Raw genomic sequence first — 27,889 nt, forward strand, 5'->3', positions numbered from 1 at the left:
AATACCTGCACGTTACCAATATAAAGGCAACGGCGAAACAAGAGAAAAGGGTGAGATATCAAATCATATAAGTGGGCGCATGATAAATTGTATATTAGGATTCAGGCATATAAAATCATTACATCGCAAGTATCAACAGTTACCATACACATCATACTTCCACAGTTCATTAATCTCTCATACTTTTCATCGCACAACAAGTCATAATTATGTAAATAGTATCATCCAATAAACTTCACATATTCAAGTATGCACGAAGATATACACAATCCATCATTATCACATATTCTCGCATTTAACCAATTACGTATTCAAACATTACCTCTTCTCAATTATCAACTAATACAATTATCACTATAACACCAAGTGTACATAATCAACTACCAAACTCATACACATAGCACCACAACATCAATGCACATAATCAATTGTTCACTCGTACACTTATCACAACAACATAATGCACATAATCAATTATCACATTCATGCACACATCATCACAACATAATGCACATAATCAACTATCACATAACTCTAATGTGACTCAACGAAACATGTGACACTATGCATGTGGAACCAATGTGAAATTCTAAGTTTCACCGGCCTCCGATTCATAACTCTAGAATCTAAGCCACACTTCCGATCCGGACAAGACCAAAGTCCACCAATTGTAAACATATAGTTTACGGCTTCTGATTCACTCTGGAATCCAAGCCCGCTTGTGTTTCAAAGCAAATCCACCTGTATTTCAAGGCACACTATGATATGAATGTATGTACAATATCACAAATATATGCAATTAAGATCATCTCTACCATCTTAACTTTCCGCATATCTCAATAATTCAACTCTATGAATTATCCACCAATTGTACACAACATTCGCAACACACACATCATTAACATATAAGAGGCCAATTAATCAATTACGATTCACACAATCCAATTAACACTAGTAACCATACTATCTCATGTTAATTCTCATTTTTGCCAATTATACATAAACACACACTTTCAACATCAAGCAATTAATTATTAATTTAATGCTAACCAACTAACCACAGAGAATCAATATTAGCACAACATCATGACATATACATATATTATTTTCAACATACATATTCAAGCCAAAACACAATTACGAACGAATCCTCAAAATACCGTAATTTACCGACAAACCGAATGATTGATCCAACTTCAAGTATATTCCAATCAATTAAACTCATTGCAATTAATTTAACTATTAATTTAACCAATTAATATCAAACTATATTAATTTAATTCATTTCAATTTCTACTCCATTTCCAATTTCTAGCATTCTATTGCTCAAAACCATTTTTATTGAAAAGTATATCACGCTAGCTTTCTAACGCCTCGAACGGAGACTCAAACGGAGTTACGGTTCAAAAGATATGAATTGTTAAAGTTCCAATAAAAAAACAAACACCGACGTTATACACTGACAACTCTAAACATGTCAGAATTACTCAAAACAAATAAAAATACGGCTCTTAATAATTCAAAACAACTCTGACAACTTATTGTCGACTCTAACAACTCTATTGACAACTCTAACAACTCTATTGACAATTCTATTAAATTATTATAATTTATTTATAAAGAATATTTAAACCAAACACTATTTTAGTCGATTCGTAAAATATCACAATTTCAACAAAATAACACCACCATGTTAATCTACTAATTAAATTTAGCTACCATGTAAATTTTCATTAAATTTCGGACAACTAATTATACCGCTTAATTCAGCTATTTCGGTCAAACGGAACTGTTTTGAATTACATTTGTTCTATAATTGCTACTGTTTCACCATTTATTTTCAGTCAATAAATAAGGTTCTATTATATATTATAGTTCCATTTTCATTTTCTACATGCCATTATATAATTTCTTTAAATATTATATGAAACATGATACAGAGCATATATGTCAACAGTAGAGGAACAACCTTCAGCGCACAATTATTGAATGGAAAAGAAAACAAACTCACAGTAGCATGAAAATGAAAATGAAATATGGAGCTGAATGTGGTTCCATTTCTATATTGTATATCATTATATATATATATATATATATATATATATATATATATATATATATATATATATATATATATATATATATATATATATATATATATATATATATATATATATATATATATATACACACACACATTACCTATATGCAATTAATGAAAACAAATGCTAGCACACCATGAAGTAGCAGGAGACACAAATGTATGGCCTAAGTGGTGTTCTTCCTTTCCGTCTCATGTTGATACTACTAAGTATCTATATTAGTTAATAGTATGAAAATAATAAACAGGGCAATATATTTGGAACAAGAAGACAACCAACGAAACAACACACTGAATTGCAACCATTTTTTTCAAATCCAATTTCTATTCCACACAGCATTTCAACATTAGTTCCCAATTTCAATTTTCTATGAACAACAACAATCAACACAAGATAATGCAATAAATCTACACACCCAAATCCCCACATACAATTGTTCATAAGCCCCATTATAGGAAGAGAACCCCACCCTTACCTTATCAATAGAAGCACTCAATGGGTCTCTAATTGCATCTTCAATTGACACCATGGATGAAAAATCTTCAAGCCCCTTCTTCTTCTCCATAGTCTTGCCTCTTTCTCATCTATTCTTCTTCTCTTCATTATGACCACTCTCCTCTTTCTAATTCTCTAAAACCCTAATATAAAATCCAATTTGGGCTTAGTGGTTAACAACTCTTCTTTATTTAATATCCTCCAAAATCAATTTAGGCCCAATAAGAGATATAACTCAATAACCAAAATATCACTTATAATAATAATTCCTTCAATATAATAATTCCAAGTTATAAATAATATTATTCTTAATATTATTTTCCGACTTCAATTTAATAATTCCAAATTTGCCCTTAAATAACACCGACAATCCAAATTCGACTAAATCGAATATTTTCGGTCTAATCTTAATTACTCAGAAAATTCCAAAAACTTCAAATATTCTTCCAATAATATTTCTAATACTGAAAATATCAGAACTCTTGATTAAATATCAATCCGCTATCCCAAACTAATACCGACTAAATCGTCTTAAAATACAAAAACTTCACTAAACACTCCAAACGTCTAGATCAAACGAATAATCGAATTTCCGGGCGTTACAGTACTCTTTCCCCTTAAGGTAGCAGCCATGGTACTGTAGCAACCATTGACCATTCACGATTTTACTATTCACGTTTTTGGGAGAGCTTGTACGTTTGATCATGAAGAACTAATTCTTAGAGGTTAATCTGCTGTAAACGGTTTCCGCCGATACTTTGAGGTTCTTATATTTTCCAATTAATCTATTTCCTTTCAATTTTAATCTTTGATATGTTGTTTGCTTAATTCTATATTATCCAAGGTTGAATTGATTTATTTCGATGGTTGCATGTTCCTATACTTTAATCGCGTTTGCTTAATCCGCGTATGTTTGTCGTGTTTGCTTAATTCACGAATGCTATATATAATCCGTTTGCTTAATTCGGGAATTAGGAACATACATTACATAATATCAATTGCGCTTGTATAATTGTTGTTATAATCGAAAAGGGAATAAAATCTGCTTGTGAGTTGGAAATTATTTGGATCGATGATAAGTTAGGAAGCCAAAACAGTAGATTAATCGTTTCCGCTTATTTTGATAATCACTTATTTTCATTATTTTGTTTAATAGAAATCTAAAACAACCCCCCTAAATCGATTTACCTTTGGTTAATAATCAACGAGAATCCTTGTGATACGATACGCGAGTCACTTGTCGCTTTCTACGGTTTTGTTCAAAACAACTCGTTTTTGATCCGCACGCGACAACGGATCATGGATACTTGGATTTTACCTTTTTATTACTACATCGTAAAAATACTACACTTGCTATTTTTTCGATCAATATTAGCCCATTGATGGTCTGTATCTACAAAGTTTATAGAAAGAACACCCTTCTGAATATAGTTCTTAATAAAATGATGTTTAATCTCTATAGGCTTAGCTTTGGAATGTTAGATAGGATTTTTAGAAAGACAAATAGCAGAAGTATTATCACAGAATATAGGAATGTTACTCTCATATATCTAATAGTCTTCTAATTGACTTTTCATCATCTGTGCACTATATCTAGCAGCAGCTACATATTCTGCTTCAGTTGAAGATAATGCAATTGTGGCTTGTTTCTTGCTGTACCAGGAGATCAGATTTCTTCCCAAAAACCAATAGCTTCAAGAAGTACTTTTTCTTTCAACTCTATGTCCAGCGTAATCAGCATCATAATAACCTACTAAGTTGAATTCTTTAGATCTTCTGTAAGACAAACCAACGTTACTAGTACCTTTCAGATACCTAAGAATTCTCTTAACAATAGTTAAGTGAGATTCTTTAGGATCTTATTGGAATTTAGCACACAATCAAACACTAAATAAGATGTCAGACCTAGAAGCAGACAGATAGAGAAGAGATCCTATCATACCTCCGTAGATCTTTTGATCTTCTTTCTTACTTACCTCATCCTTACCTAAAATGCATGTTGGGTGCATTGGAGTTTTTGCTTCCTTACAGTCTGATAATTCATACTTCTTTAGAAGTTCCTTGACATACTTCGTCTATTGGATGTAAGTCCCTTCAGAGGTTGGGTTTATCTAAATGCCTAGAAAGTATTTTAGCTCTCCCATCATGCTCATTTCAAATTCTGCCTGCATAGACTTAGCAAAATCCGTTCCCAGAGAGGCATTAGATGTTATAAATATAATGTCATCAACATAAATTTGACAAATTAAAATATCCTTTTTAAATATTTTACAGAAGAGATTTGTGTCTACTTTTCCTCTTGTGAAACCATTATCTAGAAGGAAAGAACTTAATCGTTCATACCAAGCTCTGGGAGCTTGCTTCAGACCATATAACGATTTCTTAAGTTTGAAAACATGTTTTGGAGACTTAGAGTCTTCAAAACCAGGAGGTTGGTGAACATAAACTTCTTCATCTATATAACCATTTAAAAAAGAACTCTTAACATCCATCTGATACAAAGTGATGTTATTCTGAGTGGTAAATGAAATTAATAATCTTATAGACTCTAACCTGGAAGTTGGTGCAAAAGTTTCATTATAATCAATACATTCTTGTTGACTATAACCTTAAGCAACCAGTCTGGCCTTGTTTCTGACTACTTCACCTTTGTCATTTAGCTTGTTTCTGAAAACCCACTTTGTTACAATAATGTTAATCCTGTAGGTCTTGGAACTAAATCCCACACATCATTTCTTGTAAACTTATTTAGCTCTTCTTGCATTGCAATAATCCAATCAACATCTTCCAAAGCTTCATTAACAGATGTTGGCTCAACTAAAGATACTAATCCACACAGAGATTCTGCATTGTTCTTTAGAAATGATCTTGTTCTGATGGGATCATCTTTATTTCCAATAATGACATCCTCTGGATGAGCTGAGATGATTCTTGAGGATCTTCTGACTGTTGGTTCTTCAGATATTCTGAGATTCTCTAAAGAAATAACAACTTGATCTTCTGAATCATCCTTTCCTCTAGGTTCTTCATGATCTGGATCAGAAATGTCTACATCTGCAAAATTCTCATTCTACTTTGGCTTTTCAATTCCAAGATTATCATCAAATCTGACATGGATTGATTCCTCAACTATTAGAGTTTTAGTATTGTATACTTTGTAGCCCTTAGAGCGTTCAGAATATTCAAGAAGAAAATACTTCTGAGCTTTGGAATCAAACTTGATCAGATGATCCTTAGTATTCAAAATATAACAAATACATCCAAAAGGATGGAAATATGAAATGTTGGGTTTTCTCTTCTTCCATAATTCATAATTAGTCTTATTTAGAATAGGTTTTATGGTGATTCTATTCTGAATATAACATGTTGTGTTAATTGCTTCTTCCCAGAAATGTTTATCCATATTAGTCTCATTGATCATGGTTCTAGCCATTTCTTGGAGAGTCCTATTCTTTCGTTCTACAACTACATTTTGTTGTGGAGTTCTAGGATAGGAGAAATCATGGGAAATACCATTTTCTATGAAATAAATTTCAAATAATTTGTTCTCAAATTCACCACCATGATCACTTCTGACTTTTATGATTTTACATTCCTTTTCAGATTGAATATGATTGCAGAAATCAAAGAACAGAGAATGTGATTCATCCTTGTGTTTTAAGAACTTTACTCATGTCCATGTGCTGTAATCATCTACAATGACCAATCCATATTTCTTGCCTCTTATTGATGCAGTTTTAACTGGACCAAATAGATCAATATGCAGAAGTTCTAAAGGCCTTGAAGAAGAAACAACATTTTTAGATTTAAAAGAAGATTTTGAAAACTTCCCTTTCTGACATGCTTCACAAAGAGCATCTGATTTATATTTCAGATTAGGGAGTCCTTTGACCAGATTGAGTTTGTTAATTTGAGAAATTGTTCTCATGCTAACATGACCCAATCTTCTATGTCAGACCCACTGCTCTTCGTTAATAGAAACAAGGCAAGTAACCTGCTGGTTTTTAAGATCTGAGAGGTTAATCTTATAAATGTTGTTCTTTCTTTTGCCTGTAAATAGGATTGAGCCATCCTTTTGGCTAATAGCTCTACAGGAATTTTGATTAAAGATTATGTCATAACCATTGTCACTTAATTGACTTATGGTAAATAAATTATGAGCTAATCCATCTACTAGCAGAACATTAGTTATAGAGGGAGAGTTACCAATACCAATGGTTCCAGAACATTAGTTATAGAGGGATATGCAACATGAATTATTTTATTCTTGGGTACCCACATTCTCTTGGGTCCTTTGGGGTTAGTTTTCCTCATGTTCTGATTGAACTGAGGTTTAGTATAAGAAGTATCAGAATGAGAAACAGAGTATTTCTTGGTGTGTGTGACATGGAAATTCCTAGGATGTGATGTGTATTTAATGTCATGTGAATGTCCATACATAAATTGTTTATATAGAGGTTTGTATTCAATAATCATCTTTTCAACAGATTCCAGTTTATATGGAACATCTCCCATATCCTATACCTATTCTTTTATTTCCATTCACACCATATATCATAAAGGCCATCTGACTTCTACCTATACTTCTAGATAGAAACTTCCCGAAACTCAAATCATATTCCTTAAGAATATTGTTAATACTTGGAATAGAAGTATCTAAACTAGAAGATGTTTTTAAAGCTTCAACATCTTTTGTTAATTTTAAAACTTTTTCTTTGAGTCCAGAGATTTCTATCTCAAGTTTCTTAGTTTCAGATGCAAAAGCCTTTTTGAGACCTTTTTAGTTGATACTAAGTTTAATTTTAATTTCAAGAATTTCTGAAAGACTAGAAACAAGTTCTTCTCTAGTTAGATCAGAAAATACCTCTTCAGAGTCTGAGTCAGAGGCATATCCGTCTTCGCCATCTACAATTTCCATGAATGCTATATTTGCTTGCTCATATTCAAAGTCAGATTCTTGATCAGAGGAATCTATGTCATCCCAAGTGGCCATCATACCTTTCTTCTTCTCAAATCTTTTCTTGGGCTTTTCTCTCTGAAGCTTAGGACATTCATTCTTGAAGTGTCATGGTTCTTTGCATTCATAACAGTCTATGCTTTTCTTTCTAGATCTTCTGGGTCCAGAAGATTCTCCTTTTTCAGGTTTCTTGAAGCTTTTAAATCTTCTCTGCTTGCTTTTCTAGAGGTGACTTACTCTTCTAGAAATAAGAGATAACTCATCTTCTTCTTCAGACTCTGAGTCATCAGATCTTTCTTCTTTTTCCTGAAAAGCGTTAGTACAGTTTTTATTATTAAACTTTAAAGCAATAAATTTACCTTTCTTCTGAGGTTCATTTGTGTTCAGCTCAATTTCATGACTCCTTAGAGCACTTATAAGCTCTTCAAGGGATACTTCATTCAGATTCTTGGCTATCTTGAAAGCTGTAACCATTGATCCGCATCTTCTGGGTAAACTTCTGATTATTGAATTGATAGGGCACATTCTTTTTTTATTGAATTTATAAATTATAATTTTTTTAAAGTACTTGGATATTTAATAACATTAAAGACACATTAAAAGAAATGTACAAAAATACTATTTTTTTAATTACGTATTTGAGTTAACTCTTATTAAATAATTAATTACAATCCATAATAATTTATAACTTATGTTTTTTTATCGTACTAATAATTAGCATTTCTTAATCCTTTAGATAAATTTGTTGGGTTGAGAAAGAGTTTTGCAACCTATTATGTTTCTTCTCTAATCGATGAATTAGCCTCTATAGTTGCTTGCATTATAATATTAAATCTAGACAAAAAATTATATATCGACCAAAAACTTTTGAGTTTAAGACCCCATAAAAACAGAAATAAAGTATTGGGAAAATACCCTTTTTGGTCCCGTATGTTAACCTCGGGATTCATTTTGGTCCCTTAACTCTAAAAAGTTCCATATTGGTCTCTTAACTCTTCAAAATGTGTCATTTTAGTCCTTTTGTTATATTAGTGACGGAAAAACTCAAAAGTTGGTAGCTAAATCAGTCACTAATATGACAAAAAGGACTAAAATGACACCATTTCAATAGTTAAGAGACCAATATGGAACTTTTTGAAGTTAAGGGACAAAAATGAACCTCGCGGTTAACATATGAGACCAAAAAGGCTATTTTGCATAAAGTATTTCTTGGTTGTAGTTTAATTGATATTAATATTCCCCTTCCCCGAGTCCTTTTAGAATATGATGATTGTTGAAAAAATTTAATTAATCTAAAATTAAAAGGTGTAATACATTACTCCCTCCATTGTCTTTTATATACAACTTTAATTTTTTAGATTCGCTTAATAAATTGTGTATTTTGAATATATGTAGACTATATTCATTAATCATTCAATGAATCTAAAATGTTAAGTTTTCTTATAAAAGAGAATGGAGGGAGTAATTTATATTATTAAGTGCCTAAAAGAATTATATATCATTAAAAATAATTTTTATGTAATTTGATAATATTAAATATTGTATGTATGATCTATATGGTAATATTTTTATATCCATTGGTTGATTTTGACAAAATTATGTAATTTTGATGTCATTAGACGTAATTTATTTGTATGATCTATATGGTAATATCTATAAATTCAAGTAATAATATTTATTTAATATGATAATAATGTGTGAGTGTAATTCTTTGTGTAACTCTCCGTGTGAGATAATATATGTTATTTTTTACAAAGATTTGTGTGATCAATTGTATAAAGATATTTGAGTTAAATTAAATTTTTCAATATATTATTTTTAATTATAAATTTGAAATGTATAACATCTCCAATATGGTTTATAAAATAACAAAATAATTATCTAAATATATTAGGTCAAATCACAGTAGTTGTTTCATACAATATAATAGGTTTATTTATATCTATACTAAAAAAAAAATATTTACCTCAAAGTTTCGAGTTCAAGTTCTTGTAAAAACTGTAAATAAATACTCCATATTTGTTGTTTAATTAATATTCCACTTCCCTGCGTCCTTTTAAAAAAGGTTGATTGTTTACAAAATATAATTAATCTAAATTGCAAAAGATGTAATATATTACTTTCCCCATTTACTTTTATATACAACTTTAACTTTTTGACTAATTTAAAAGTTATTTATTTAGATTATAAGTTGACTAGATTCACTAATTATTCAATAAATCTAAAAAGGTAAATTTGCTTATAATTTATGCTTAAGGAAGTTATATAATATTGTATTTTTATATGTAATGTCTTTTGTTTTTTTAGTTTTAGAACAATATAAAATTTCAAATTTAAAATATGTTTCGGTTGCCTAACTCTAAATAACTTTAATCACTATACTAAAATTTTTTTTTTCTTTGTAAAAATAAATAAAATTACATCTTTAGTATAAGTTAGTTACTTTAGCTACTAAAAATAAAATGTCTCTATTTTTCTTCAATTTGATACTTGGATGATGATCCCTAAAATCAAAATGAAAATTTTAAGACTAATTTAATAATGTCGTTATAGAATTCAATGCATATATGTCCTTGATATTGACCAGTAAAGTATAGCACGTGTGGTTTTTAGAGATGCAACTATCCATGGTGTTGTGAGTGGAACATTTGAGCGATGTACCAAAATGAAATGAGAAAAGAGGGATCGAAGCAATGTTAACTTGGAGTCGAAGGGGTATGAAAAATTATGGAAGTGGAGACTCAAGTGATCCTTAATGTCATGATCTTTTCCAAAAGGATGGAAGCGGGGGAGGAAAAGGTTTTAACTAATAGCAAGGAAGTAGTAGATATTTTTAATGGTGGAGAAACTGGGACAAAATATAAGAGTAACACATTGGAGAAGAATAACGAAATGAATAGTGAAAATCCTTAAGAAATTCATAAATAGACAGGCACAATACATTAGTATGACGGATAATGGCCATGCCCATAATGTGGCCTGGTTAGCCATAAGAGAATGAAACAATACATGGATTAAATCATGTAATAATACTAAATACATATATTTCTTAGAATTCTATGTGTTTTATGAATCAAACATCATAAAAAACAAAAAACAAATAAACAAAACTTCCGAAAATTGTTTATTAAAATATGAAGACAAAGACATGGTGAGTTATAAATATTTATGTAAATTTTGCAAAATATCAATTTCTCAATTACATTTTATTGCATATGATGTCATAAAGCATACACGAAATTTATTTATTATTGCTAGAATATATCAAGGATGAAGTAGTGTATGTATGCATCAATACTCCAGCTCCTACAAAATAAAATAAAAACTTTTTATATATTTTATTTTGTAAATAAATTTAAATTAAATTTTACGATAAACAAAATAGGAAAATAACCTTGTCATGCAAAAAAATATGATACTAGCAAAAAAATTTTCTACAATCTGCCACACACGCATCAAAATCACGGACTGGAGGATTTCTATTACACATATCACGACACCTTATACAATAAGGTTCATTACCATTGTTAGAATTTAATTCTCGAGATTGAGAGATGCTTTCAACTTGTACAATAATAAACATTATCAGTAAGATCATCACAACAAAACTTTTAATTTGACCGACAGCCATCACTCTGCTCAAATTCAGTTCAAATTTGCAACGTTGTGATAATTCAAACTTTGCACAACACTCACTTTGCAAAATGTTTTAATTAGACTCTTATTTATAGGGCACATTCTTTTTTTATTGAATTTATAAATTAGAATTTTTTTAAAGTACTAGGATATTTTATTAATAACATTTAAGACACATTGAAAGAAATGTACAAAAATACTATTTTTTTTAATTATATATCTGAGTTAACTCTTATTAAATAATCAATTACAATCCATAATATTTTATAACTTATATTTTTTTTATCGTATTAATAATTAGCATTTTTTAATCCTTTAGATAAAATTGTTGTGGTGAGAAAGAGTTTTGCAACCTATTGTGTTTCTTCTCTAATCGATGAATTAGCCTCTATAGTTTCTCACATTATATATTAAAATTCTAAGTATTTTGCCCCCTAAGAGGAAAAATTGTCCACCTGTAAAATTAATTTTTTTGAATTACCCACCTGATTTTTATACGTTTAGGGGGGTGCCCAAAAATTATAAGGGGGTAATCTAAATTTTTTTAAAGGGGTGTAAATCAAAACTCGTCTATATGACAGGGGGGATAAACGACTATTAACCCTTAAATCTATATATATATATATATATATATATATATATATATATATATATATATATATATATATATATATATATATATATATATATATATATATATATATATATATATATATATATATATAGGAGGGATCAAATTACACCCGAAGAGTTACACCACGAGTTACACTCGTTGAATAACTACATCTCAAAATAATATTTTTTAAATTCAACAGTTGGATTGAAACATAATATCATATAGATCATTCCTATAAAGTTTGAGCTTAATCTATAATGATTTACTATGTCATTGAATAACATCAAAATTAACGTTATATGAAAGCTCATTTTGACGTTAATCTTTGGATATCTTGATGATATAGTAAATCATTATAGATTAAGCTCAAACTTTATAGGTATGATCTATATGATATTATGTTTCAATCCAACGGTTGAATTTAAAAAATATCATTTCGAGATGTAGTTATTGAACGAGTGTAACTCGTGGTGTAACTCTTCGGGTGTAATTTGATCCCTCCTCATATATATATATATATATATATATATATATATATATATATATATATATATATATATATATATATATATATATATAGATTTAAGGGTTAATAGTCGTTTATCCCCCTGTCATATAGACGAGTTTTGATTTAAACCCCTTTAAAAAAAATTGGATTACCCCCTTATAATTTTTGGGCACCCCCCTAAACGTATAAAAATCAGGTGGATAAATCAAAAAAATTAATTTTACAGGTGGACAATTTTTCCTCTTAGGGGGCAAAATACTTAGAATTTTAATATATAATGCGAGAAACTATAGAGGCTAATTCATCGATTAGAGAAGAAACACAATAGGTTGCAAAACTCTTTCTCACCACAACAATTTTATCTAAAGGATTAAAAAATGCTAATTATTAACACTAGGGGTGTTCAAATCCAAACTAATCCAAATAAAAACCGCAAACCGATCCAAAAAAATCGAAAACCGCAAAAAACCGAAGTTTATTGGATGTGTTTGGATGTTATTTTGTGAGAACCGCACGGTTTGGATCGGATTTCAGATTGATTTTTCAAAACCGATCCAAACCGAACCAAACCGCATGTATATATGTTTTACTTGTTTATTTTGTATTAGTATGATATATTACATAAATTTATTATTATATGATAATTATTTTTTAATATTATCTATTAGCTTAGTTTAATCTATTTAATTTTATTATTTTATTTATTTCAAGATCATTCTCATTTTACAATATTAATTTTTAATATACTATATGATATATATTATATCAAATCAATGATTTATTAGTATTTTTATAATATTAATAAAAATATAATTTATAATTTGGATATCCAAAAACCGATCCAAATTAAACCGTATTAAATTGGATTGGATCGGATTGGATTTTCTTAAACATATCATCCAAAACCGAACCGAACCGCGAGTTAATTTATCTTTGGATCGGATGAGTTTTTGCCCTAAAACCGATCCAAACCGAACCGCGAACACCCCTAATTAACACGATAAAAAAAATATAAGTTATAAAATATTATGGATTGTAATTGATTATTTAATAAGAGTTAACTCAAATATATAATTAAAAAAATAGTATTTTTGTACATTTCTTCTTTTTTTTTGAATCAAGGGATTTTTTGTACATTTCTTTTAATGTGTCTTAAATATTATTAATAAAATATCCAAGTACTTTAAAAAAATTCTAATTTATAAATTCAATAAAAAAAAGAACGTGCCCTATAAATAAGAGAATAATTAAAACATTTTGCAAAGTGAGTGTTGTGCAAAGTTTGAATTATCACAACGTTGCAAATTTGAACTGAATTTGAGCAGAGTGATGGTTGTCGGTCAAATTAAAAGTTTTGTTGTGATGATCTTACTGATAATGTTTATTATTGTACAAGCTGAAAGCATCTCTCAATCTCGAGAATTAAATTCTAACAATGGTAATGAACCTTATTGTATAAGGTGTCCTGATATGTGTAATAGAAATCCTCCAGTCCGTGATTTTGATGCGTGTGTGGCAGATTGTAAAAAAAAATATTGCTAGTATCATATTTCTTTGCATGACAAGGTTATTTTCCTATTTTGTTTATCGTAAAATTTAATTTAAATTTATTTACAAAATAAAATATATAAAAAGTTTTTATTTTATTTTGTAGGAGCTGGAGTACTGATGCATACATACACTACTTCATCCTTGATATATTCTAGCAATAATAAATAAATTTCGTGTATGCTTTATGAGATCATATGCAATAAAATGTAATTGAGAAATTGATATTTTGCAAAATTTACATAAATATTTATAACTCACCATGTCTTTGTCTTTATATTTTAATAAACAATTTTCGGAAGTTTTGTTTATTTTTTTTTATTTTTTATGATGTTTGATTCATAAAACACATAGAATTCTAAGAAATATATGTATTTAGTATTATTACATGATTTAATCCATGTATTGTTTCATTCTCTTATGGCTAACCAGGCCACATTATGGGCATGGCCATTATCCGTCATACTAATGTATTGTGCCTGTCTATTTATGAATTTCTTAAGGATTTTTACTATTTATTTCGTTATTCTTCTCCAATGTGTTACTCTTATCTTTCGTCCCAATTTCTCCACCATTAAAGCATATCTACTACTTCCTTGCTATTAGTTAAAAGCTTTTCCTCCCCCGCTTCCATCCTTTTGGAAAAGATCATGACATTAAGGATCACTTGAGTCTCCACTTCCATAATTTTTCATACCCCTTCGACTCCAAGTTAACATTGCTTTGATCCCTCTTTTCTCATTTCATTTTGGTACATCGCTCAAATGTTCCACTCACAACACCATGGATAGTTGCATCTAAAAACCACACGTGCTATACTTTACTGGTCAATATAAAGGACATATATGCATTGAATTCTATAACGACATTATTAAATTAGTCTTAAAATTTTCATTTTGATTTTAAGGATCGTCATCCAAGTATCAAATTGAAGAAAAAGAGAGACATTTTCTTTTTAGTAGCTAAAGTAACTAACTTATACTTAAGATGTAATTTTCTTTATTTTTACAAAGAAAAAAAAATATTTTAGTATAGTGATTAAAATTATTAAAAGTCAGGCAACCGAAACATATTTGAAATTGTAAATTTTATATTGTTCTAAAACTAAAAAAACAAAAGACATTGAATATAAAAATACAATATCTATTAGATGAGGGATCAAATTACACCAATAAGTTACACTTATTGTTACACTCTTTTATAACCATTGATTGTATTTTAATCTAACGGTTATTAAATAACCTCTTTTGGACTCATCATTGACACGATTCTTTCTAAAGATAATTTCCTCTATTTTTGGTAATAAATAAAATATAATTTCCTAAATATTTATTAAATCCAAATATTAAAATTCTTAGATACTTATAAAAAATTTATTGATTATTAATAAAAAAAATACTTTCTTCTTATTTTTAAAATAATCTCAACTTTTGTATTTTTTTTATATTAACTTTTATTATATTATATTCAACTAAGGTAAATAATAAATTATGATTTTAAATATTTCTTAAAAAATCATAATTTTTTATAACGAATTTCTAATAAAAAAGAAATTCGTTTTAAATTATAAAAAAATATATATTTTTTCAGAATTATGATTTTTTTTAGAAATATTTAGAATTATAATTCATTATTTGCTTTAGTTGAATATAATAAAAGTTAATATAAAGAAAATACAAAAAGTAAGATTATTTTAAAAATAAGAAGATTTTTTTTTTAAAAATAATCAATAATTTTTTTAGAAGTATTTAAGAAATATAATTTTTTGATTGATTAAATATTTAAAAAATTATTTTTTATTTGTTACCAAAAATAGATGAAACTATCTTTAGAAAGAATCCTGTAAATGATGAATCCAAAAGAGGTCATTTAATAACCGTTAGATTAAAGTACAATCAATGGTTATAAAAGAGTGTAACAATTAGTGTAACTTATTGGTGTAATTTGATCCCTCCTCTGTTATATAACATCCTTAGGCATAAATTATAAGCAAATTTACCATTTTAGATTTATTGAATAATTAGTGAATCTAGTCAATTTATAATCTAAATGAATAACTTTTAAATTAGTCAAAAAGTTAAAGTTGTATATAAAAGAAAACGGGGAAAGTAATATATTACACCTTTTGCAATTTAAATTAATTGTATTTTGTAAACAATCAACCTTTTCTAAAAGGACGCGGGGAAGTGGAATATTAATATTAATTAAACAACAAATTTGGACATTACATAGAAATTAGTTTCAAATTAAGAATTTTTTTTTTTTATAAAAAATTATGATTTTTTAAGAAATATTTAAAATCATAATTTATTATTTACCTTAGTTGAATATAATATAATAAAAGTTAATATAAAAAAAATACAAAAGTTGAGATTATATTAAAAATAAGAAGAAAGTATTTTTTTTATTAATAATCAATAAAATTTTTTATAAGTATTTAAGAATTTTAATATTTGGATTTAATAAATATTTAGGAAATTATATTTTATTTATTACCAAAATAGAGGAAATTATCTTTATAAAGAATCGTGTCAATGATGAGTCTAAAAGAGGTTATTTAATAACCGTTAGATTAAAATACAATCAATGGTTATAAAAGAGTGTAACAATAAAGTGTAACTTATTGGTGTAATTTGAACCCTCCTCATATATATATATATATATATATATATATATATATATATATATATATATATATATATATATATATATATATATATATATATATATATATATATATATATATATATATAGATTTAAGGGTTAATAGTCGTTTATCCCCCTGTCATATAGACGAGTTTTGATTTAAACCCCTTTAAAAAAAATTGGATTACCCCCTTATAATTTTTGGGCACCCCCCTAAACGTATAAAAATCAGGTGGATAAATCAAAAAAATTAATTTTACAGGTGGACAATTTTTCCTCTTAGGGGGCAAAATACTTAGAATTTTAATATATAATGCGAGAAACTATAGAGGCTAATTCATCGATTAGAGAAGAAACACAATAGGTTGCAAAACTCTTTCTCACCACAACAATTTTATCTAAAGGATTAAAAAATGCTAATTATTAACACTAGGGGTGTTCAAATCCAAACTAATCCAAATAAAAACCGCAAACCGATCCAAAAAAATCGAAAACCGCAAAAAACCGAAGTTTATTGGATGTGTTTGGATGTTATTTTGTGAGAACCGCACGGTTTGGATCGGATTTCAGATTGATTTTTCAAAACCGATCCAAACCGAACCAAACCGCATGTATATATGTTTTACTTGTTTATTTTGTATTAGTATGATATATTACATAAATTTATTATTATATGATAATTATTTTTTAATATTATCTATTAGCTTAGTTTAATCTATTTAATTTTATTATTTTATTTATTTCAAGATCATTCTCATTTTACAATATTAATTTTTAATATACTATATGATATATATTATATCAAATCAATGATTTATTAGTATTTTTATAATATTAATAAAAATATAATTTATAATTTGGATATCCAAAAACCGATCCAAATTAAACCGTATTAAATTGGATTGGATCGGATTGGATTTTCTTAAACATATCATCCAAAACCGAACCGAACCGCGAGTTAATTTATCTTTGGATCGGATGAGTTTTTGCCCTAAAACCGATCCAAACCGAACCACGAACACCCCTAATTAACACGATAAAAAAAATATAAGTTATAAAATATTATGGATTGTAATTGATTATTTAATAAGAGTTAACTCAAATATATAATTAAAAAAATAGTATTTTTGTACATTTCTTCTTTTTTTTTGAATCAAGGGATTTTTTGTACATTTCTTTTAATGTGTCTTAAATATTATTAATAAAATATCCAAGTACTTTAAAAAAATTCTAATTTATAAATTCAATAAAAAAAAGAACGTGCCCTATAAATAAGAGTCTAATTAAAACATTTTGCAAAGTGAGTGTTGTGCAAAGTTTGAATTATCACAACGTTGCAAATTTGAACTGAATTTGAGCAGAGTGATGGCTGTCGGTCAAATTAAAAGTTTTGTTGTGATGATCTTACTGATAATGTTTATTATTGTACAAGCTGAAAGCATCTCTCAATCTCGAGAATTAAATTCTAACAATGGTAATGAACCTTATTGTATAAGGTGTCCTGATATGTGTAATAGAAATCCTCCAGTCCGTGATTTTGATGCGTGTGTGGCAGATTGTAAAAAAAAATATTGCTAGTATCATATTTCTTTGCATGACAAGGTTATTTTCCTATTTTGTTTATCGTAAAATTTAATTTAAATTTATTTACAAAATAAAATATATAAAAAGTTTTTATTTTATTTTGTAGGAGCTGGAGTACTGATGCATACATACACTACTTCATCCTTGATATATTCTAGCAATAATAAATAAATTTCGTGTATGCTTTATGAGATCATATGCAATAAAATGTAATTGAGAAATTGATATTTTGCAAAATTTACATAAATATTTATAACTCACCATGTCTTTGTCTTTATATTTTTTTAATAAACAATTTTCGGAAGTTTTGTTAATTTTTTTTTTATTTTTTATGATGTTTGATTCATAAAACACATAGAATTCTAAGAAATATATGTATTTAGTATTATTACAGGATTTAATCCATGTATTGTTTCATTCTCTTATGGCTAACCAGGCCACATTATGGGCATGGCCATTAACCGTCATACTAATGTATTGTGCCTGTCTATTTATGAATTTCTTAAGGATTTTTACTATTTATTTCGTTATTCTTCTCCAATGTGTTACTCTTATCTTTCGTCCCAATTTCTCCACCATTAAAGCATATCTACTACTTCCTTGCTATTAGTTAAAAGCTTTTCCTCCCCCGCTTCCATCCTTTTGGAAAAGATCATGACATTAAGGATCACTTGAGTCTCCACTTCCATAATTTTTCATACCCCTTCGACTCCAAGTTAACATTACTTTGATCCCTCTTTTCTCATTTCATTTTGGTACATCGCTCAAATGTTCCACTCACAACACCATGGATAGTTGCATCTAAAAACCACACGTGCTATACTTTACTGGTCAATATAAAGGACATATATGCATTGAATTCTATAACGACATTATTAAATTAGTCTTAAAATTTTCATTTTGATTTTAAGGATCGTCATCCAAGTATCAAATTGAAGAAAAAGAGAGACATTTTCTTTTTAGTAGCTAAAGTAACTAACTTATACTTAAGATGTAATTTTCTTTATTTTTACAAAGAAAAAAAAATATTTTAGTATAGTGATTAAAATTATTAAAAGTTAGGCAACCGAAACATATTTGAAATTGTAAATTTTATATTGTTCTAAAACTAAAAAAACAAAAGACATTGAATATAAAAATACAATATCTATTAGATGAGGGATCAAATTACACCAATAAGTTACACTTATTGTTACACTCTTTTATAACCATTGATTGTATTTTAATCTAACGGTTATTAAATAACCTCTTTTGGACTCATCATTGACACGATTCTTTCTAAAGATAATTTCCTCTATTTTTGGTAATAAATAAAATATAATTTCCTAAATATTTATTAAATCCAAATATTAAAATTCTTAGATACTTATAAAAAATTTATTGATTATTAATAAAAAAATACTTTCTTCTTATTTTTAAAATAATCTCAACTTTTGTATTTTTTTTATATTAACTTTTATTATATTATATTCAACTAAGGTAAATAATAAATTATGATTTTAAATATTTCTTAAAAAATCATAATTTTTTATAACGAATTTCTAATAAAAAAGAAATTCGTTTTAAATTATTAAAAAAATATATATTTTTTCAGAATTATGATTTTTTTTAGAAATATTTAGAATTATAATTCATTATTTGCTTTAGTTGAATATAATAAAAGTTAATATAAAGAAAATACAAAAAGTAAGATTATTTTAAAAATAAGAAGATTTTTTTTTTAAAAATAATCAATAATTTTTTTAGAAGTATTTAAGAAATATAATTTTTTGATTGATTAAATATTTAAAAAATTATTTTTTATTTGTTACCAAAAATAGATGAAACTATCTTTAGAAAGAATCCTGTAAATGATGAATCCAAAAGAGGTCATTTAATAACCGTTAGATTAAAGTACAATCAATGGTTATAAAAGAGTGTAACAATTAGTGTAACTTATTGGTGTAATTTGATCCCTCCTCTGTTATATAACATCCTTAGGCATAAATTATAAGCAAATTTACCATTTTAGATTTATTGAATAATTAGTGAATCTAGTCAATTTATAATCTAAATGAATAACTTTTAAATTAGTCAAAAAGTTAAAGTTGTATATAAAAGAAAACGGGGAAAGTAATATATTACACCTTTTGCAATTTAAATTAATTGTATTTTGTAAACAATCAACCTTTTCTAAAAGGACGCGGGGAAGTGGAATATTAATATTAATTAAACAACAAATTTGGACATTACATAGAAATTAGTTTCAAATTAAGAATTTTTTTTTTTTATAAAAAATTATGATTTTTTAAGAAATATTTAAAATCATAATTTATTATTTACCTTAGTTGAATATAATATAATAAAAGTTAATATAAAAAAAATACAAAAGTTGAGATTATATTAAAAATAAGAAGAAAGTATTTTTTTTATTAATAATCAATAAAAATTTTTATAAGTATTTAAGAATTTTAATATTTGGATTTAATAAATATTTAGGAAATTATATTTTATTTATTACCAAAATAGAGGAAATTATCTTTATAAAGAATCGTGTCAATGATGAGTCTAAAAGAGGTTATTTAATAACCGTTAGATTAAAATACAATCAATGGTTATAAAAGAGTGTAACAATAAAGTGTAACTTATTGGTGTAATTTGAACCCTCCTCATATATATATATATATATATATATATATATATATATATATATATATATATATATATATATATATATATATATATATATATATATATATATATATATATATATATATAGATTTAAGGGTTAATAGTCGTTTATCCCCCTGTCATATAGACGAGTTTTGATTTAAACCCCTTTAAAAAAAATTGGATTACCCCCTTATAATTTTTGGGCACCCCCCTAAACGTATAAAAATCAGGTGGATAAATCAAAAAAATTAATTTTACAGGTGGACAATTTTTCCTCTTAGGGGGCAAAATACTTAGAATTTTAATATATAATGCGAGAAACTATAGAGGCTAATTCATCGATTAGAGAAGAAACACAATAGGTTGCAAAACTCTTTCTCACCACAACAATTTTATCTAAAGGATTAAAAAATGCTAATTATTAACACTAGGGGTGTTCAAATCCAAACTAATCCAAATAAAAACCGCAAACCGATCCAAAAAAATCGAAAACCGCAAAAAACCGAAGTTTATTGGATGTGTTTGGATGTTATTTTGTGAGAACCGCACGGTTTGGATCGGATTTCAGATTGATTTTTCAAAACCGATCCAAACCGAACCAAACCGCATGTATATATGTTTTACTTGTTTATTTTGTATTAGTATGATATATTACATAAATTTATTATTATATGATAATTATTTTTTAATATTATCTATTAGCTTAGTTTAATCTATTTAATTTTATTATTTTATTTATTTCAAGATCATTCTCATTTTACAATATTAATTTTTAATATACTATATGATATATATTATATCAAATCAATGATTTATTAGTATTTTTATAATATTAATAAAAATATAATTTATAATTTGGATATCCAAAAACCGATCCAAATTAAACCGTATTAAATTGGATTGGATCGGATTGGATTTTCTTAAACATATCATCCAAAACCGAACCGAACCGCGAGTTAATTTATCTTTGGATCGGATGAGTTTTTGCCCTAAAACCGATCCAAACCGAACCGCGAACACCCCTAATTAACACGATAAAAAAAATATAAGTTATAAAATATTATGGATTGTAATTGATTATTTAATAAGAGTTAACTCAAATATATAATTAAAAAAATAGTATTTTTGTACATTTCTTCTTTTTTTTTGAATCAAGGGATTTTTTGTACATTTCTTTTAATGTGTCTTAAATATTATTAATAAAATATCCAAGTACTTTAAAAAAATTCTAATTTATAAATTCAATAAAAAAAAGAACGTGCCCTATAAATAAGAGTCTAATTAAAACATTTTGCAAAGTGAGTGTTGTGCAAAGTTTGAATTATCACAACGTTGCAAATTTGAACTGAATTTGAGCAGAGTGATGGCTGTCGGTCAAATTAAAAGTTTTGTTGTGATGATCTTACTGATAATGTTTATTATTGTACAAGCTGAAAGCATCTCTCAATCTCGAGAATTAAATTCTAACAATGGTAATGAACCTTATTGTATAAGGTGTCCTGATATGTGTAATAGAAATCCTCCAGTCCGTGATTTTGATGCGTGTGTGGCAGATTGTAAAAAAAAATATTGCTAGTATCATATTTCTTTGCATGACAAGGTTATTTTCCTATTTTGTTTATCGTAAAATTTAATTTAAATTTATTTACAAAATAAAATATATAAAAAGTTTTTATTTTATTTTGTAGGAGCTGGAGTACTGATGCATACATACACTACTTCATCCTTGATATATTCTAGCAATAATAAATAAATTTCGTGTATGCTTTATGAGATCATATGCAATAAAATGTAATTGAGAAATTGATATTTTGCAAAATTTACATAAATATTTATAACTCACCATGTCTTTGTCTTTATATTTTAATAAACAATTTTCGGAAGTTTTGTTTATTTTTTTTTTATTTTTTATGATGTTTGATTCATAAAACACATAGAATTCTAAGAAATATATGTATTTAGTATTATTACATGATTTAATCCATGTATTGTTTCATTCTCTTATGGCTAACCAGGCCACATTATGGGCATGGCCATTATCCGTCATACTAATGTATTGTGCCTGTCTATTTATGAATTTCTTAAGGATTTTTACTATTTATTTCGTTATTCTTCTCCAATGTGTTACTCTTATCTTTCGTCCCAATTTCTCCACCATTAAAGCATATCTACTACTTCCTTGCTATTAGTTAAAAGCTTTTCCTCCCCCGCTTCCATCCTTTTGGAAAAGATCATGACATTAAGGATCACTTGAGTCTCCACTTCCATAATTTTTCATACCCCTTCGACTCCAAGTTAACATTGCTTTGATCCCTCTTTTCTCATTTCATTTTGGTACATCGCTCAAATGTTCCACTCACAACACCATGGATAGTTGCATCTAAAAACCACACGTGCTATACTTTACTGGTCAATATAAAGGACATATATGCATTGAATTCTATAACGACATTATTAAATTAGTCTTAAAATTTTCATTTTGATTTTAAGGATCGTCATCCAAGTATCAAATTGAAGAAAAAGAGAGACATTTTCTTTTTAGTAGCTAAAGTAACTAACTTATACTTAAGATGTAATTTTCTTTATTTTTACAAAGAAAAAAAAATATTTTAGTATAGTGATTAAAATTATTAAAAGTTAGGCAACCGAAACATATTTGAAATTGTAAATTTTATATTGTTCTAAAACTAAAAAAACAAAAGACATTGAATATAAAAATACAATATCTATTAGATGAGGGATCAAATTACACCAATAAGTTACACTTATTGTTACACTCTTTTATAACCATTGATTGTATTTTAATCTAACGGTTATTAAATAACCTCTTTTGGACTCATCATTGACACGATTCTTTCTAAAGATAATTTCCTCTATTTTTGGTAATAAATAAAATATAATTTCCTAAATATTTATTAAATCCAAATATTAAAATTCTTAGATACTTATAAAAAATTTATTGATTATTAATAAAAAAATACTTTCTTCTTATTTTTAAAATAATCTCAACTTTTGTATTTTTTTTATATTAACTTTTATTATATTATATTCAACTAAGGTAAATAATAAATTATGATTTTAAATATTTCTTAAAAAATCATAATTTTTTATAACGAATTTCTAATAAAAAAGAAATTCGTTTTAAATTATAAAAAAATATATATTTATTCAGAATTATGATTTTTTTTAGAAATATTTAGAATTATAATTCATTATTTGCTTTAGTTGAATATAATAAAAGTTAATATAAAGAAAATACAAAAAGTAAGATTATTTTAAAAATAAGAAGATTTTTTTTTTAAAAATAATCAATAATTTTTTTAGAAGTATTTAAGAAATATAATTTTTTGATTGATTAAATATTTAAAAAATTATTTTTTATTTGTTACCAAAAATAGATGAAACTATCTTTAGAAAGAATCCTGTAAATGATGAATCCAAAAGAGGTCATTTAATAACCGTTAGATTAAAGTACAATCAATGGTTATAAAAGAGTGTAACAATTAGTGTAACTTATTGGTGTAATTTGATCCCTCCTCTGTTATATAACATCCTTAGGCATAAATTATAAGCAAATTTACCATTTTAGATTTATTGAATAATTAGTGAATCTAGTCAATTTATAATCTAAATGAATAACTTTTAAATTAGTCAAAAAGTTAAAGTTGTATATAAAAGAAAACGGGGAAAGTAATATATTACACCTTTTGCAATTTAAATTAATTGTATTTTGTAAACAATCAACCTTTTCTAAAAGGACGCGGGGAAGTGGAATATTAATATTAATTAAACAACAAATTTGGACATTACATAGAAATTAGTTTCAAATTAAGAATTTTTTTTTTTATAAAAAATTATGATTTTTTAAGAAATATTTAAAATCATAATTTATTATTTACCTTAGTTGAATATAATATAATAAAAGTTAATATAAAAAAAATACAAAAGTTGAGATTATATTAAAAATAAGAAGAAAGTATTTTTTTTATTAATAATCAATAAAAATTTTTATAAGTATTTAAGAATTTTAATATTTGGATTTAATAAATATTTAGGAAATTATATTTTATTTATTACCAAAATAGAGGAAATTATCTTTAGAAAGAATCGTGTCAATGATGAGTCTAAAAGAGGTTATTTAATAACCGTTAGATTAAAATACAATCAATGGTTATAAAAGAGTGTAACAATAAAGTGTAACTTATTGGTGTAATTTGAACCCTCCTCATATATATATATATATATATATATATATATATATATATATATATATATATATATATATATATATATATATATATATATATATATATATATATATATATATATATATAGATTTAAGGGTTAATAGTCGTTTATCCCCCTGTCATATAGACGAGTTTTGATTTAAACCCCTTTAAAAAAAATTGGATTACCCCCTTATAATTTTTGGGCACCCCCTAAACGTATAAAAATCAGGTGGATAAATCAAAAAAATTAATTTTACAGGTGGACAATTTTTCCTCTTAGGGGGCAAAATACTTAGAATTTTAATATATAATGCGAGAAACTATAGAGGCTAATTCATCGATTAGAGAAGAAACACAATAGGTTGCAAAACTCTTTCTCACCACAACAATTTTATCTAAAGGATTAAAAAATGCTAATTATTAACACTAGGGGTGTTCAAATCCAAACTAATCCAAATAAAAACCGCAAACCGATCCAAAAAAATCGAAAACCGCAAAAAACCGAAGTTTATTGGATGTGTTTGGATGTTATTTTGTGAGAACCGCACGGTTTGGATCGGATTTCGGATTGATTTTTCAAAACCGATCCAAACCGAACCAAACCGCATGTATATATGTTTTACTTGTTTATTTTGTATTAGTATGATATATTACATAAATTTATTATTATATGATAATTATTTTTTAATATTATCTATTAGCTTAGTTTAATCTATTTAATTTTATTATTTTATTTATTTCAAGATCATTCTCATTTTACAATATTAATTTTTAATATACTATATGATATATATTATATCAAATCAATGATTTATTAGTATTTTTATAATATTAATAAAAATATAATTTATAATTTGGATATCCAAAAACCGATCCAAATTAAACCGTATTAAATTGGATTGGATCGGATTGGATTTTCTTAAACATATCATCCAAAACCGAACCGAACCGCGAGTTAATTTATCTTTGGATCGGATGAGTTTTTGCCCTAAAACCGATCCAAACCGAACCGCGAACACCCCTAATTAACACGATAAAAAAAATATAAGTTATAAAATATTATGGATTGTAATTGATTATTTAATAAGAGTTAACTCAAATATATAATTAAAAAAATAGTATTTTTGTACATTTCTTTTTTTTTTTGAATCAAGGGATTTTTTGTACATTTCTTTTAATGTGTCTTAAATATTATTAATAAAATATCCAAGTACTTTAAAAAAATTCTAATTTATAAATTCAATAAAAAAAAGAACGTGCCCTATAAATAAGAGTCTAATTAAAACATTTTGCAAAGTGAGTGTTGTGCAAAGTTTGAATTATCACAACGTTGCAAATTTGAACTGAATTTGAGCAGAGTGATGGCTGTCGGTCAAATTAAAAGTTTTGTTGTGATGATCTTACTGATAATGTTTATTATTGTACAAGCTGAAAGCATCTCTCAATCTCGAGAATTAAATTCTAACAATGGTAATGAACCTTATTGTATAAGGTGTCCTGATATGTGTAATAGAAATCCTCCAGTCCGTGATTTTGATGCGTGTGTGGCAGATTGTAAAAAAAAATATTGCTAGTATCATATTTCTTTGCATGACAAGGTTATTTTCCTATTTTGTTTATCGTAAAATTTAATTTAAATTTATTTACAAAATAAAATATATAAAAAGTTTTTATTTTATTTTGTAGGAGCTGGAGTACTGATGCATACATACACTACTTCATCCTTGATATATTCTAGCAATAATAAATAAATTTCGTGTATGCTTTATGAGATCATATGCAATAAAATGTAATTGAGAAATTGATATTTTGCAAAATTTACATAAATATTTATAACTCACCATGTCTTTGTCTTTATATTTTAATAAACAATTTTCGGAAGTTTTGTTTATTTTTTTTTATTTTTTATGATGTTTGATTCATAAAACACATAGAATTCTAAGAAATATATGTATTTAGTATTATTACATGATTTAATCCATGTATTGTTTCATTCTCTTATGGCTAACCAGGCCACATTATGGGCATGGCCATTATCCGTCATACTAATGTATTGTGCCTGTCTATTTATGAATTTCTTAAGGATTTTTACTATTTATTTCGTTATTCTTCTCCAATGTGTTACTCTTATCTTTCGTCCCAATTTCTCCACCATTAAAGCATATCTACTACTTCCTTGCTATTAGTTAAAAGCTTTTCCTCCCCCGCTTCCATCCTTTTGGAAAAGATCATGACATTAAGGATCACTTGAGTCTCCACTTCCATAATTTTTCATACCCCTTCGACTCCAAGTTAACATTGCTTTGATCCCTCTTTTCTCATTTCATTTTGGTACATCGCTCAAATGTTCCACTCACAACACCATGGATAGTTGCATCTAAAAACCACACGTGCTATACTTTACTGGTCAATATAAAGGACATATATGCATTGAATTCTATAACGACATTATTAAATTAGTCTTAAAATTTTCATTTTGATTTTAAGGATCGTCATCCAAGTATCAAATTGAAGAAAAAGAGAGACATTTTCTTTTTAGTAGCTAAAGTAACTAACTTATACTTAAGATGTAATTTTCTTTATTTTTACAAAGAAAAAAAAATATTTTAGTATAGTGATTAAAATTATTAAAAGTTAGGCAACCGAAACATATTTGAAATTGTAAATTTTATATTGTTCTAAAACTAAAAAAACAAAAGACATTGAATATAAAAATACAATATCTATTAGATGAGGGATCAAATTACACCAATAAGTTACACTTATTGTTACACTCTTTTATAACCATTGATTGTATTTTAATCTAACGGTTATTAAATAACCTCTTTTGGACTCATCATTGACACGATTCTTTCTAAAGATAATTTCCTCTATTTTTGGTAATAAATAAAATATAATTTCCTAAATATTTATTAA

At 26.5% G+C, this 27,889-nt stretch overlaps 4 long non-coding RNA genes across 4 annotated transcripts; all 4 read left to right on the forward strand.

Moving 5' to 3' along the window:
* The first annotated feature begins 13,596 nt into the window (after positions 1-13,596).
* On the forward strand, positions 13,597-14,083 carry LOC131656925 (uncharacterized). Its single transcript, XR_009300379.1, has 2 exons — positions 13,597-13,880; positions 13,969-14,083. It is a non-coding gene; the product is annotated as an uncharacterized LOC131656925 (long non-coding RNA).
* A 3,714-nt stretch (positions 14,084-17,797) lies between these two features.
* LOC131656926 (uncharacterized) lies at positions 17,798-18,313 on the forward strand. The gene is made up of 2 exons (XR_009300380.1): positions 17,798-18,110; positions 18,199-18,313. It is a non-coding gene; the product is annotated as an uncharacterized LOC131656926 (long non-coding RNA).
* A 3,718-nt stretch (positions 18,314-22,031) lies between these two features.
* Positions 22,032-22,547, forward strand: LOC131656927 (uncharacterized). Its single transcript, XR_009300381.1, has 2 exons — positions 22,032-22,344; positions 22,433-22,547. It is a non-coding gene; the product is annotated as an uncharacterized LOC131656927 (long non-coding RNA).
* Positions 22,548-26,258: 3,711 nt separating this feature from the next.
* LOC131656928 (uncharacterized) lies at positions 26,259-26,774 on the forward strand. Its single transcript, XR_009300382.1, has 2 exons — positions 26,259-26,571; positions 26,660-26,774. It is a non-coding gene; the product is annotated as an uncharacterized LOC131656928 (long non-coding RNA).
* The last annotated feature ends 1,115 nt before the right edge of the window (positions 26,775-27,889 follow it).

This window comes from Vicia villosa, linkage group LG3 (genome assembly GCF_029867415.1).
Source record: "Vicia villosa cultivar HV-30 ecotype Madison, WI linkage group LG3, Vvil1.0, whole genome shotgun sequence".
In the NCBI taxonomy this organism is placed as follows: domain Eukaryota; kingdom Viridiplantae; phylum Streptophyta; class Magnoliopsida; order Fabales; family Fabaceae; genus Vicia; species Vicia villosa.